The sequence below is a fragment of the Protopterus annectens genome, chromosome 4.part0, assembly GCF_019279795.1.
Source record: "Protopterus annectens isolate FY-2018-M chromosome 4.part0, PAN1.0, whole genome shotgun sequence".
NCBI lineage: Eukaryota > Metazoa > Chordata > Ceratodontiformes > Protopteridae > Protopterus > Protopterus annectens.
Window position 1 is genome coordinate 1,360,919,306 of NC_056733.1, and position 13,694 is coordinate 1,360,932,999.

Genomic DNA, 13,694 nt, shown 5'->3' on the forward strand with positions numbered 1-13,694 from the left:
TCACACCAATGCCCAGATATGAAGGCCCCCAGTACCTGATAAAGTAAGGACTCTTGCAATACTGCCTCCCTGGATAAATGAGCTAACCTTTAAACAGACTAACTAACTATCCCTAAGCCATTTTAGAGGGTATCATTTCACATAAATTTAAATATATGCATTTCTCACTGATAGTCAAACTCCTTTGAGTGGACAGTTAATACAAGGAGAACATTTTAGAATGACTACACACAGCCACAATGTATCAGGTAAAAAGAAAGGAATTGTAAATTCATCTAAAAATGTCCTTCCCTCCACCATCACCTGTAGGGCAAGCAGGTTCAAATATGAAACAGTGCTCCACACATTGATACTAAAAAAAATGATCTCAAACTCCCATCATAAAAAACTAAGTGACCATCAGCATTATTGCAGTGTACTAATTTTCTATTCCCGAGGTTGTAAGAACACCAGTTCAGGAAGGACAATCTTTACTGAACAGTTGATTAATACTACTACATAGAAATGGTATTCTATGTAAGACGTGAGCCACAAAAGACTGAAGTATTGACATAAAAGCAAGATATTCATGTACCCCAGAGTCACTCTCTTGTCCAATCTTTTCAGTCTTTTATCTATCTAACACTGCTTATCTGCTGAGTCAGATGAGCCAAAAAAAATGCCTGACCAGGTCTTGCCATTCAATATACTATTTTTTTTACCAGTAAAGTACTACCAGAATATAAACATTTACTTTTGGCACAAAGACCTTGCTTACTCCAATATGTCCTTCCCTGTCCCATAGAGGCACTCGGATTTATCCTGTCATTCAGCAGGGTACCTTTGCAATTAGCAAATTGTCTGTGCTTTGAAGAGGAATCTAAAGTTCTGGTGTATTTTTCCTTAGAAGTCCAGCGTGATTCTCCATGGTTAATATCAGATGGTAGTGCTTGCTTTGAACCTCTGTCTGCCTTTTGTTTTTATGACCTTCGAAGGTTGGGGTTGCAGTTTCAGGCACGCTATCTCCCATTCTATCTCCTTGTTTGTTCAGCAATCTTCACCTGCTGTTATCTTCCAGTTCTCTAAGTTGTTGTTTAATGATGCCAATGAATTTATTTGCTTCTACTGCATCATGCAAAATAACCTTTGGTCTCCCTTTATCTGCCATCAACAGAACTGGATAAACAATGTTGGCCTTGTAACCTAAATTTATTATTTCTTTCTTAAATTATAGCAATGCTTTACATAAACTAAATAATCTCTGACAAACTTCTTCAGTAAAAAACTGCAAATGCTTACCTCAGCACCACTCTGTGTCTGACTTAGGATTAGCCAATCACGAGTGCAAGAAGTGTGTAGAGATATCAGTCCATGCCTTGGGGTTCACTGACTACTTTTTTGCACAGCCTACTCTGTCACCCCTTTCAATGCCACAGTTTACATAAGTATGAGCACACAAGACTGCACCTATAAGGTGCTCAAAAAGGATTGGAGATTTTAATTACTACATTGTTGGATATACTTCGGACCCACACATTCACCCATCATGATTGCTTCTCTAGGTGATTAATCTTATGCTTCTCTCCCTCCAGGCTAGGTTTCAGTAGCCCTATGTCATTGCTGGAGTGCATTGGAGTTGTTTGCAGAGCTCTGAGGTTTGCTTCAAATGTTCCAGTTCTGTCTCAAGCTGTCTGAGACTTCTCTTCTGCAGTGTTGTTGTAGAGTGTTGAGCTCCTCCTCTGAGACTGTAAGGTACATACACTTGGGGATTCATTTCTGAACTTTTCAAGTAGTTGTTTCTGTTCTGCTGTACCACTAGCATTAATAGCCATATCCTTTGATGGGCAAGCTTATGAATACACAGAAAAAAAAATCAACTTCACTTACCTGTGATGGACAAGAAAAGGGATTCAAACAACCATCTTGCTTTGGATTAGCCAGAACCACTCAAATATGATGACTTAAATAAGTTGCATTTTTGAGATAAAATAAGCCTGTAACATGAATGAATGTCATTGCTTCTTTTCTGTTAATACGTTACTTTTTTTTCAAAACAAATGCTGAGAATAAACTTTTGAGCTAAAATCTCATCATCCTTGAGAACTGGTAATGACTGGGAAAGAATGAATGTACAGAATAAGGGAAGGTGTATGTACAGAATAAGGGAAGGTGTATGTACAGAATAAGGGATGGTGTGTGTACAGAATAAGGGAAGGTGTACTGATGTTTAACAGGATTCTGTCATTCCTTCAGTTGTGCATAATATCTCATTGATTAATGCAGAGAGGCTTTCTCTATTTCTGTGTGCAGCAAGTTTTTGTTTGTTGCATCATTCTTCCTTACTAATCTGCCTTATTCTGTGATATCTTGAAAATAACTGGTAATGGGGCAGCTGCACCCAGAGTGCATAGAAAGTGGTTTTATAGAAGAATGTTGGTATCTTTAAGGTCAATGAGAGAAATAACAGGATTCTCTCCAAGCAGATATGGAAGGATCCATGGAAACTCAGATGGTACTAGCTAATGTGTGAAAAATCCTTAGTAAATGCCATTTAAATGCAGATTTTGAGAGAGGGATAGAAGGGGTTTGAGGTACATAAAAGGAACACTGTAAACAGGGAACTATTTCTACAAGCTGTCTTGGGGGACTTGTTATCCCAAGTCTGAGACGCTGTCCTCCTCTGTGAGCAAGGTGAATTAGTAGTGTAGTAAATTCCGCTGAAAGCATTTAGGAACTAGAACGAGCTGTCAGTTTTGGAAATACTGCACTGCTTTTTTTTCTGAAAATCAGATAAGTGTGTGTGGGAAATTAATAACCTAAAATGTAAATGTTTCTGCATTCAGCACTTGGATGGTTTGCTTCCTGGAAGAATTGTTCACAATATGTGTATATCCTGATAGATGTTGCTTCCCAAGCTGAAGAGGAATGCATTTTATTTTGTTCTTGTAAATAACCATGTGATTTTGTAAATGCGGAAGTATGAAAAGAGAGCACTGGATTTATCAGGCAACATGTTATAATGCCACAAAATATCACTGTTGGATGATCAAATTTTAATGTTTACACCATTAGTTACTTTGACATACAACTTTGAGAAGGAAAAGGTGAGTTTTACTTTTGTTTTGCATCTTTTCCATTTTCACCAAGTTTATGCAAACTCAAAAGTTAGTATATTTAGAGACTTGGCATATGGTGACAGAACACCACAGAGATAAGTGCAGGGGACCATGCCACCAAGGAAATTAATAGTTTTGTAAAATATGGCAGTTTTCCATGTATGCACACACACACACACACACACACACACACACACACACACACACACACACACACACACACACACTAGTATACTGTGGCTGACTTTACCAACATGGGTGGGGTTAATGACACAGAGAACCACGGGTGCAAAATAACTATGCAACCTTGGGCACCAGACTCATTTGCTGCAGCCCTGATTAGGAAAAATTCTTAAAATCTCCCTCTTTAAACTTCCTGACACCTTTCCTTTTCCATTCTTCCCATTAAACTTACACTTTTATGTCAATACTCTTATCAATCAATGCTTATACATATTCTATCATAAACAATCCCTGACCAGATCTCTACCTGCAACTTTTATCCCTTTTACCTTCCATGTTAGCAGTCATAAGCATCTTTGCTACACAGTTTGAGGAATAATTTAATGAGCGTCAATAGCTCACAAAATATATATATATATATATATATATATATATATATATATATATATATATATATATATATATATATATATATATATATATATATATATATATATATATATATATATATATATATATATATATGAAGTGCAAAAGTCCAAATACTTTTTCCCATAGGAAATCATTGTTGCTGCAATTTCTAAGTATGCACAGGTAATGATTCACGTTTTAACGAGATTTATCCCTTCTTCATGTTGGTGCAACCAAGAAGTTGGTATATTTATATGTTTGGGGTGTGGTGGGTCTTGCCCCCTGTGAAAGCAAGAGAAAAGTTGAGATTTATGCCCTCTTGGTCTTCAGGTATTTTTTTTTTGTTCTTTGGAAATGTCAGCTTTCAGGAAGTTGACACATCATGTTAGTACTTTCTTAAGCCATCCATTTTCCCCACCATTTGCACCAACTTCATCTGTTCCTAAACAAAAATACCCTCGTTAACATCAGGAAAGTAAACTGTAATAAAAAAAAAACGAAAAAATGTCATGACATCACAGAAGCCAGCAATTGTTCCCATAATACAAATTTAAACATGGTGATTTCCTTCCTCCCTTCCTTCCTATCATAGCAGTGACTCTCTAGAAAAAAGAAACAGACAAAAAAAAAGAGTGGAGGCCATATAACAATTATTATAAAAACATCTCAAAGCCACTGCCATATGGCTCACAGTCACTGAGACTGGAACAATTAGATTAGAACAAAAGTCTCATTATGCTATAGGACCAACCTCTGAGTTATTTCATTGCATCCCATCGTAATTTTGACTGATTGCTTTATAAACTCACAGCCTGGAGAAACTTAATTCTCCCAAGATGCCTTTATCTGGTACCTAACTTGCTTCCCATCATAAACAGAGTTCACTATCAGGATGATATGAATGCATGCAAGATTTTCTCTGCAGCACGCACGCACGCACAAACACACACACACACACACACACACACACACACACACACACACACACACACACACACACACACACAAACACACACGTACATATACACACATATACACACACACACACACACACACACACACACACACACACACACACACACAAACACACACGCACATATACACACACACACACACACACACACACAAACACACACACACAAACTCATACACACATACACACACACACATACATTCACACACACACACACTCACATGCACATTGCTATAAGTATATTAAAATAAGTATAAAATATGAAAACATATAGCTTTCTATGCACTGTAAAACAGACTGTATTTTGTTGACTAGGTAGTAGCTGACCTGTTGATTCTTTCCATTGATACACACACACTGCCAAAGTTCAAGTGGTACAACTGCCTTTTAGGCAGTGCAGTGAGTAGAATACATCAACCAAGGATGTGGCCTAGTTAGCATAACAAAGTGTAACAGTGCAAGTATATTTGAGTGTAAGTAAAGTATAACTCATTGTTGGAGGTTGTGCGTCAGGGCTGGTAACTCCGCATATAAAAATCCACTACCAAACATTAGCGGACCGGAGTTCCGCTGTGGCAACCCCTAACAGGAATAAGCCGAAAGTCTATTTTAAAGGTATCAGTTCTCATTTCTGAGTAAATTTAATAAAACTCCTGTCTGACATGAAGTTATTATAATAATGATCTTTGTATTTGAAAACACCATCACGTTATGCATGTAGTCTGTGCCACAAGCCACTGACACTGCTCACTAAGCTTGTTTAACAAACTAGCATGACACATACCACAAACAAGGATTTTATTCCCCTGGCAACTGCATAGCTGCGTAAATACAGCATTTGCTTTTAAAATAGTTTCATAGGTTCATATTTTGCAATAATTGCTTAAGGGCCTAAAGGCCTATTAAAATGCAGATTCTAGGTTCAGTGAAAAGGCTAATTGTCCATTCAGATTTTTTTACCTTTCTCTGACAGGATCTCTCAGAGGATATGAGTCCTTTGCTTTTTAATATTTTCATTAACTACCTACATACTGCATACAGAAGTGCTTCCTTAATCCATTATGCTGACAACTGACCTTCATATGTTTTGCCAAATCTCTGTCACATCTTCAGTGTATAACTCCACTATCTTTTACCTCTATTGAATCTTGATTAATAACTTTGGGCTCCTACTAAATCCAAATAAAACTATGTTTATTCCTTCTCAAAGCACACAGACTGAACAGAGCTGCCATCACTGTTACCTCACTAAATAACACAAAAACAGAAATTGTCTCATAAAAAAATTATCAGGGGTCATTATAGATGATAACTTGAAATTCAAATTGCTTGTACATCAAATCAATAAAAAGACTCGCCAGAAACTCAGGACAGTTTCAACAATCAAACACTCCCTCACAGACAGCTCCAAAAAAAAAATAAATAAAAACTTGGCATCTACCTCTTACCATCCCTCCTATACGGCTCTCTAATCTTGGTAAATTTACAGGCAACACTTACATTTGGCGCTGCGGTAGCATTGTCGCCTCACAGCAAGACATTGTCCCGTTCGATTCTCAGCTAGAGCTTCTTCTGTGTGAAGGCATGCGTGAATGGGCATACCTTCGTTGAAGGTTGTGCATCAGGGCTGGTAACTTGGCATGTAAAAATCCACCACCAAACATTAGCGGACCGGAGTTCCACTGTGGCGACCCCTAACCGGGATAAGCTGAAAGACACAACAACAACAACAACTTACATTTAAACTAGAAGAATGCTACAATAAATTGACAAGGTCTGCAAGTAGTCGGTCTTATCAGTCACACCAGTGTACTGCCCTAAAACAATTAAATTGGCTTGAATTGCCTCTCTAACTCACTGACACTCAACTAAACTTGCCAAACAATTCCATACATAATCCACAAAAATGCCCAACCGTGACAGGAATTGTTCAGCATTATGGGAAGAAAAGTTTATTGTTTCTCATGCTTAGTCTGTTTTCAGAGTCAAAGTGTTTTCTTTTGTTTAGAAAATGACTGTCAAATTTGCTTCTTTCTGTAAAATCTGAAGTAAAAGATTTAAATGAAATTCCCGTCTCTGTAATAATTGTAATTAAAAGTAATGAAGAAAATAGTATGTGCCCTGAAAGATTTGAACACTGTTTATAGTAACTGGGGGGAAACAGCCAGTTAGTAGGATCTTGGTGTGGCTAGTGGGGATCTAATTCATTACCCTACATAGGGCCCCATTTGTCCATGATCCAACTCTGTTGAATCTGAAGGTTTATGCTGCAATAATACAGCATTATAATCCATTCAAGTAAATCAAACGTAGTGAGTCATGTCAGACAGGATGACAGGGAACATACAGGGAGGTCAAAATGAGATGTAGATATCCTGGAAGCATGTAATCTCCCCAAAAAACAGTATATTATATGCAGAAATATTTCTGATTTTTGTATGAATTGTGGGTTGGTGAATAAAGGCTGCTGCATCATTTATCTTGTCTGTAATTATTTTGCTTTTGTCATTGCACTAAAGAATGAATGAATTCATTAATAGGCTTGTATTGTGTAATATAGTCTAAACAAGTTGCATTTTAGTAGTCCTATTGTATGTTAGTAATACATTTATTCAGTGAATCTTTAAAGCGCCCTGTAACTGCAAAGGGTTTGGTATTCATCAGGTCATATAGTCTGCATTATTTAGTGATGATGAGAACGTCTGATCTTCTGCATCCATTATGAAGTCATTTTTGCATATTATTGTGGTACAGTTCTCTCTGCAAAATCAGATTGCAAAGGATGTCTGCGTTAAGTTAAAACTTCTTTGTCTGACAGTTAGTACAGAGGACTACAACTCCAGCTAGTTAATGAGTTGCTTACAGTGGGATTTTTTGCATCTTTCCAGATGCAGTTACCTAATGCGTGTCATTGAGCAAGTCATTTAACCAGACAGTGCTTTGGAATGACTGGGAATTTAGAATAAACTTCTTAATGGGCTTCAGACCTGCATGTCTGTTAATTATGACACTGTTGTCATTGTTTGACAGCAATTCACTATTGCATAGCTGATCTAGTTCAGGAACTGTTATGGCATTATCACAAGCATGTGATTTGTAATGCAACACAGGCAATTTATTCTTCAGGCACAGCAGACACTGCATTTGTAGATGAGGCACTGAAATGCAGAGTTGTTTCCCAGCAGCAACCTCTGCATTTGTAATAGTTCTCTTTACTATGGAATTATTCAGTTGACTTTTACTTTTGTATGAATTATGCATATTGACTTAAAATATGTCATCCGATAGTTAATATTTCTTGTGCTCTCATAAATACTCTTTTATTTAAATTATGCTATGCATGCTGGTACTCAAACCGTGGATATTATGGTATGATGTTAGTGATCTTTATATGATTTCATGTAGTTTATCCAAAGCTTCCAATAAGGGACAGGTAGTTTATTTCTTCACAACAATAAGGGGTGGCACAGTCAACATTGTGGCTATAACTGTTGGTGGGTGAGGAGGATCTCTGTAGATAAAAATATTTTATGTCACTATCACCTAGTCATTTTAAACAGTCTTTAATTTGGTATTACAAGGCTATTGTGCATGTGTGTCCCCAGGATTCAATAAACTCCATGCAGGAATAGGGCTATTCCTGCATGGAGTAAATCATGTCTGTTTAGCATTAACATTAACAGCAGTATGCCTTGCATATTCATGAAGGCATGCTGGTGCTAAGGCTAAACGAACACAAAGAGTACTGAGTGTAGGGGGTGTGTCTAAACAGTGCACATACATCTAATATGCCCCTTGCACTCAGAAAGTGCCATACGGCACTTTTCAAAAGTATTTCAGTGTCTGTGGACATTGAAATGAAATAAAATGAGCATTTCAGTGTTCACAGAACCTGAAATAGCTAGGGGAGCAAGAAATAATGCAGGGTGTGTGTGTGACAACGTCTGTCACATACACCCTGCATTGTAAAAGTGTGGTACGGCCATATCCGTCAACTGAACAGGTGTCTGCAGAATGCCCAGATGCCTGCTTCACATACTTCTCAACTTCCTAGAGGTAAAAAGCTGTGCAAACCCATAAATATAGGGGGGGACTAAGGCACACAAATAGGGATGTTCCCAAAATATTGCACTCAGAAACCAGGAAAGCTGATAGAATAAAAGGTATGCAGTAGCACAGACCTCCTGAAGGGTATGAAGACTGAAACACAAATGTCTCCCATATGAAAGTGCTGTACGGCCAAAGCCCTCAACTGTACAGGTGTCTGCAGAATGGCCAGATGCCTGCCTCACATACCTGTTAACCTCCTAGAGTAATAAAGCTGTACAAAGCCATAAATAATTAAACATATTTTTTTTTCCATAATAAAGTATGTTTAAGTGTAGTTGAGCAGGTGTGCGCATTATGGCCCTCTGCCTTGGTTAGAGTCCCACCTTTAAATGCAGGTATTCACGGTTTGAGTACCAAGACAGGCATTTCATTTTTACATAGGAAAGTACTGTTAAAATAATTGTTTTCTTTTTTAAATGATGTAGTAATTGCTATTTCTCAACTAGGGTAGTGCAGTTGTCTAAAATGGAAGTGTGAGTGCATATAACATGTGAAACCACCAATGTATACACAAGTGTCCCATATAGTATAGTCACACCCCTTGGTAATGTAATGAAAGCACATAGAGGGACGTCATGTAAAGTAAATCATATACACTTACTAAATTAAGTCATTAGTCTAATATTTTTCAAAATTAAAAGTGAGCAATGGTTAGCAGTGCTCAGCTATACTTAGCCATTTTAAGCATTGCTTAGACATGAATGCTAAGCAGCAGTCAGCTCAGCTAAGCGGATTTGCACATTGTTAAGTAGTGCTCAACAATATCCCCTTTAAGCATTGCTAAAACTGGATTACCAGGTTTGTGCACTGCTAAGTTGTGCTCAACATTTTCAAAATCGACCAGTGATGGCATAGGGTGGGAATATGGCCTTATTTGACTGCACAGGCGGGAACACAGCCAGTACTTGTTATAGTAGAACCTGTGCAGGAACCATGGCTGGTATAGGTGAAGGTTTGCACTTTAGGGCACAGCATTAGGGCATCCTGGAGTCCAGTGTCATGGCTGGACTCCTCATAAGTAACCATGATGAGAGACTGCTCCAGGGATAGTATCAGATCTCTCAGTATAAAGCAAACACCTGTGACCATCTCACCTGTGACCTCACCAGTGCTACTGGCATCCCCCAAACTGGTGAGCAGGTCCGGCACCACTATGGTTACCTAGAGCAGAGGAAGGGGGCACTCTTGGACCTGTGGATCCAAGATGCTAGGGACAACCGTGCTCCAGCAGTTGTAAGTATCACAGATATAGGTGTACCAAATACTAGCCTGAGGATGTGATAGACAAATATGCATATTGTTTGTTTTCCTAATCTACAGCTGCAGCAGAGAGGGCTAGTAACACTGAAGCCCATGGAGACAGACTGCTGAGGCTGCACCGACAGGCTGGTGAGTAAATATCTATTTTACAGTATTCTGTGCAAATAACTAAAAAGGAGTACATTGTTTACTGCTGGTAGGTATACTGTTACTGTATTAACTGAATAAATAAAATTTGTCCAGCTAGTATTGATCTGTAATAAACTGTTGTGTTTACTCTGGTATGTTGTTGTAGACTTATAATGGAGCTGTGAAACAAGATATAAATGAAATGTGAAATATATACTGCACTAAGCTCTGAACCATGAATAGTAATGTGTGATGCATCAAAGTGTGCTCCATGCAGCATTGCCTTGGGTTAACCTTTGCTTTCCTGATTGTAGTAATCCAAAGGATTAATGCACAGTACACTATATGTTATCCATGCATCACAGGATTCCAAGTTTAGACTGTCTAACCAAGAGACTATTAGGCAGAAACCAGTGAAATAAGACACAGCAGTTCCCCAGTATCTCAGTGTGAAGAGAAACAGCTTGGTTGTTAATTTTGCACACCAACACATGGTTCAAATCCAGGGAGTAGTACTAAGATGTGTGCATATCTACACACAAGGAATCAGGAATAAATGTAAAACAGTCAGATAGTGTTAACAGATATTTTCTCCACAGGGTTTACAGGTAAAGAAATGGTAGTAGGTTTGTGAAGGGTATACTAATAAACTGTATAGAACTGTAAACTGTCCCACCACATGCCTGCAAATGACAGCAGGATAGGTACATACAACATGCACTCTTCCCGATACATGTCTCTTAAGTGTCATGCTATCATGGCTAGTGGTCACTGCTGCCAATAACCCTGGACACAGATAGGAAACCAGTTGAAGTATGCTAGTAGCACGCTCACATAACAGCAGTTCAGGGTACCCCTTCTGTGCCAGACCTGGCATGTACGAGTCCCCTACCATTCCAGGCTGACAGTTTAATAAGCATGTTTGTGATACAGAAGCTATGGGCCATAGGTAGATTTAAATTGAGGGCAGATGCATAGAGTATTGACAGTACTATTTTGGAAAATAGGAGCATAAACAGTTGTTAATGGAATTTTTATCTCTCCCCAACCCTTTATCTAGATCAATACTGTAATTCATACACTACAGGTATGTTGGGACTTGTGTTCTATTATTGTTCACATATTTGATTGGTTGCATGTTAATAAACCTTGTTCAAATACCATTGTTGGTGGTCTGTTGCCATCAATGTTACTGGCATGCTGTTATGATGCATACTGTTATTCCATTTATGCATGTGTTCTGTTTGCTATACAACTATTTCAAATCTGTTTTATGGGGTTAATTGGAACACTCACGCATGCTGTTATAACTAACCTTGAAATGTGCTGTTCATGACTAACCAACATATTTTGTAAAACATCAGCACCATAGCACATTTTGGAAGGTATATCCTGGTGGATCTACCTGCCCCACCTCATCTGGCCATGGCACTGGGTCCCAGTACATCTGGGACCCAACCTGGGATTTCCTCGTCCATTGGTCCTGCACCACCTTTGGGTGAATCCGCCTCAGGGGATGGGCCCTGTCCCACCCCCGAGACTGGGCATGGACAGGAGCCTGTCACTTGCAGTCAGTTCTAGGGTATGGTGTGCAGCCATCATCTGAAAATATTTGGATGACTGGCTGTGCAAGATGGAGGGCTGCCTGACACACCTCAAGGGGCAAGCTGCCCCTCCTGTCCAACCCTCAGTACAGCCACCTTTGGGGCCGTGAAGGTGCAGTGGCCACTGCCCATGGGTGAGGACCTCAGTCCTACTGTATCCATTTGGGGGCTCATGGGCTTTGGATTCCCAATCACCCTACCCATCAAAGGTGTTTACCCCCCAATGTGTCATATATCACCCCTGTCTGCTTCTTGTCTGTCTTGTCTGTCTCCCTATCCAACCTACCTCTCCAGATGTACCTATAATCCTTCCCCAACATCCCACTCTCACCTTTAAAAGAAAATGGGCATCTGTCCCAAAAATAAATATCACCCCATACATAGCTGTCCATTTTGCACATGTCCACTGGACACATTTAATCTGGTCCAATTGGCTTGACAACACATTTTTGTTGTCCTCACCCCTTTCTCTGTAGTTTGAGGGTCCAAATTCACCTCGAAATTCTGTGCAAATGCACAGCTGTTGATGTATAAAAATGGACAGCTATGGACCTTTCCTACAACCATCCTGCACAATCTAGCTACCTTTCATATTGTATTTCTCTCTGCATGCCTCTTTTTCACCCCTTTCCTATCACCCCTTTTTTTCTTTTAAAGAAATTAGCATGGATGTAAGCAGGAATAAGCGCCACTAAATGAAGCTAAAATGGACTACCCATGTTTTTGGCATCGCTTCGTGTCACACAAAACCATACAAACCTGCTTAAAGCCACTTAAAACTGCTTTAATCACTCCGTCTCCTTCAATTTCTGTTCTTCCCAGAAACAAAAACAGACAGCAATAGCAGGTCTTGAACACAGGACTCTATACACTAGAGTCAGAGCAATGTACCACTACACCATTTGAACTTAAGATGTTATGCTGCTTTTTCAAACATATTATGCAAAAGAGGCATTCAACATTAGGGAAAAAGCTTTGTGGAATCAATCATGTTTTGTATTTATAAATATACACACACACACATATATATATATATATATATATATATATATATATATATATATATATATATGAAAAAAGTATATACGTTTTATATATATATATATATATGTGTGTGTATATGTACTGTATATACCATGCAGTACAGTCATACCTCATAATCATATCTCCCACCCTTATATATATATATATATATATATATATATATATATATACGGTATATACCATGCAGTGCAGTCATACCTCAGAATTATAACTTCCACCCTCTTAGTACAGGAAATCTGGACAAAGTTCATTAAAATGGACAGACAATGGGCCACAAATAGGGACATATTTTAAATATTGCCCTTATAGGTTCATAGGTGTGTAATAGGCTAACAGCCCTGGAGCCTATATAAGCCTAGCCCAAGAAGATTCCCTGGCATCATGCCACCCAAGGTTAGTTCCCACTGCACTTGTCAAGCAAAGCCACTGAAGAGATCCCTGGGGTGAACTTTCTATTGCCCACCCACTCATCAAGATTTCTCTTAAAGAGTGCCATTGAAGTGCTCTGCTTGACGTGAATGGGGAGTTTGTTCCAGAATATGTTATGTCTCTGGGTTAGGAACCTGTCCCTCCAGCATGTTCTGTTTATTGTGGTAATGAGTTTAAGGTCCCTGGAGCGTGTGACATGGAGGGATTGGGATTTCTTTAGGTGTAGCATATCTAGCAGCTCTGGGTCAGACATGGCTTTGTGGGTCAAGCAGAGATTGCCTCTAAGTAAGTGATAAAAGACAGACTATAGCTGGAGTTTTTTGAGTCTGCCCATATAGGGCATGTGTCTAAGGTCCAAGATCCTCTTAGTGAGGTATTTTTGTGGCCTTTCCATTTGTTGTAGGTGTCTAGTGAGGTACATAACAAATGGGGCGTTATATTTTATAATAGTTCTAA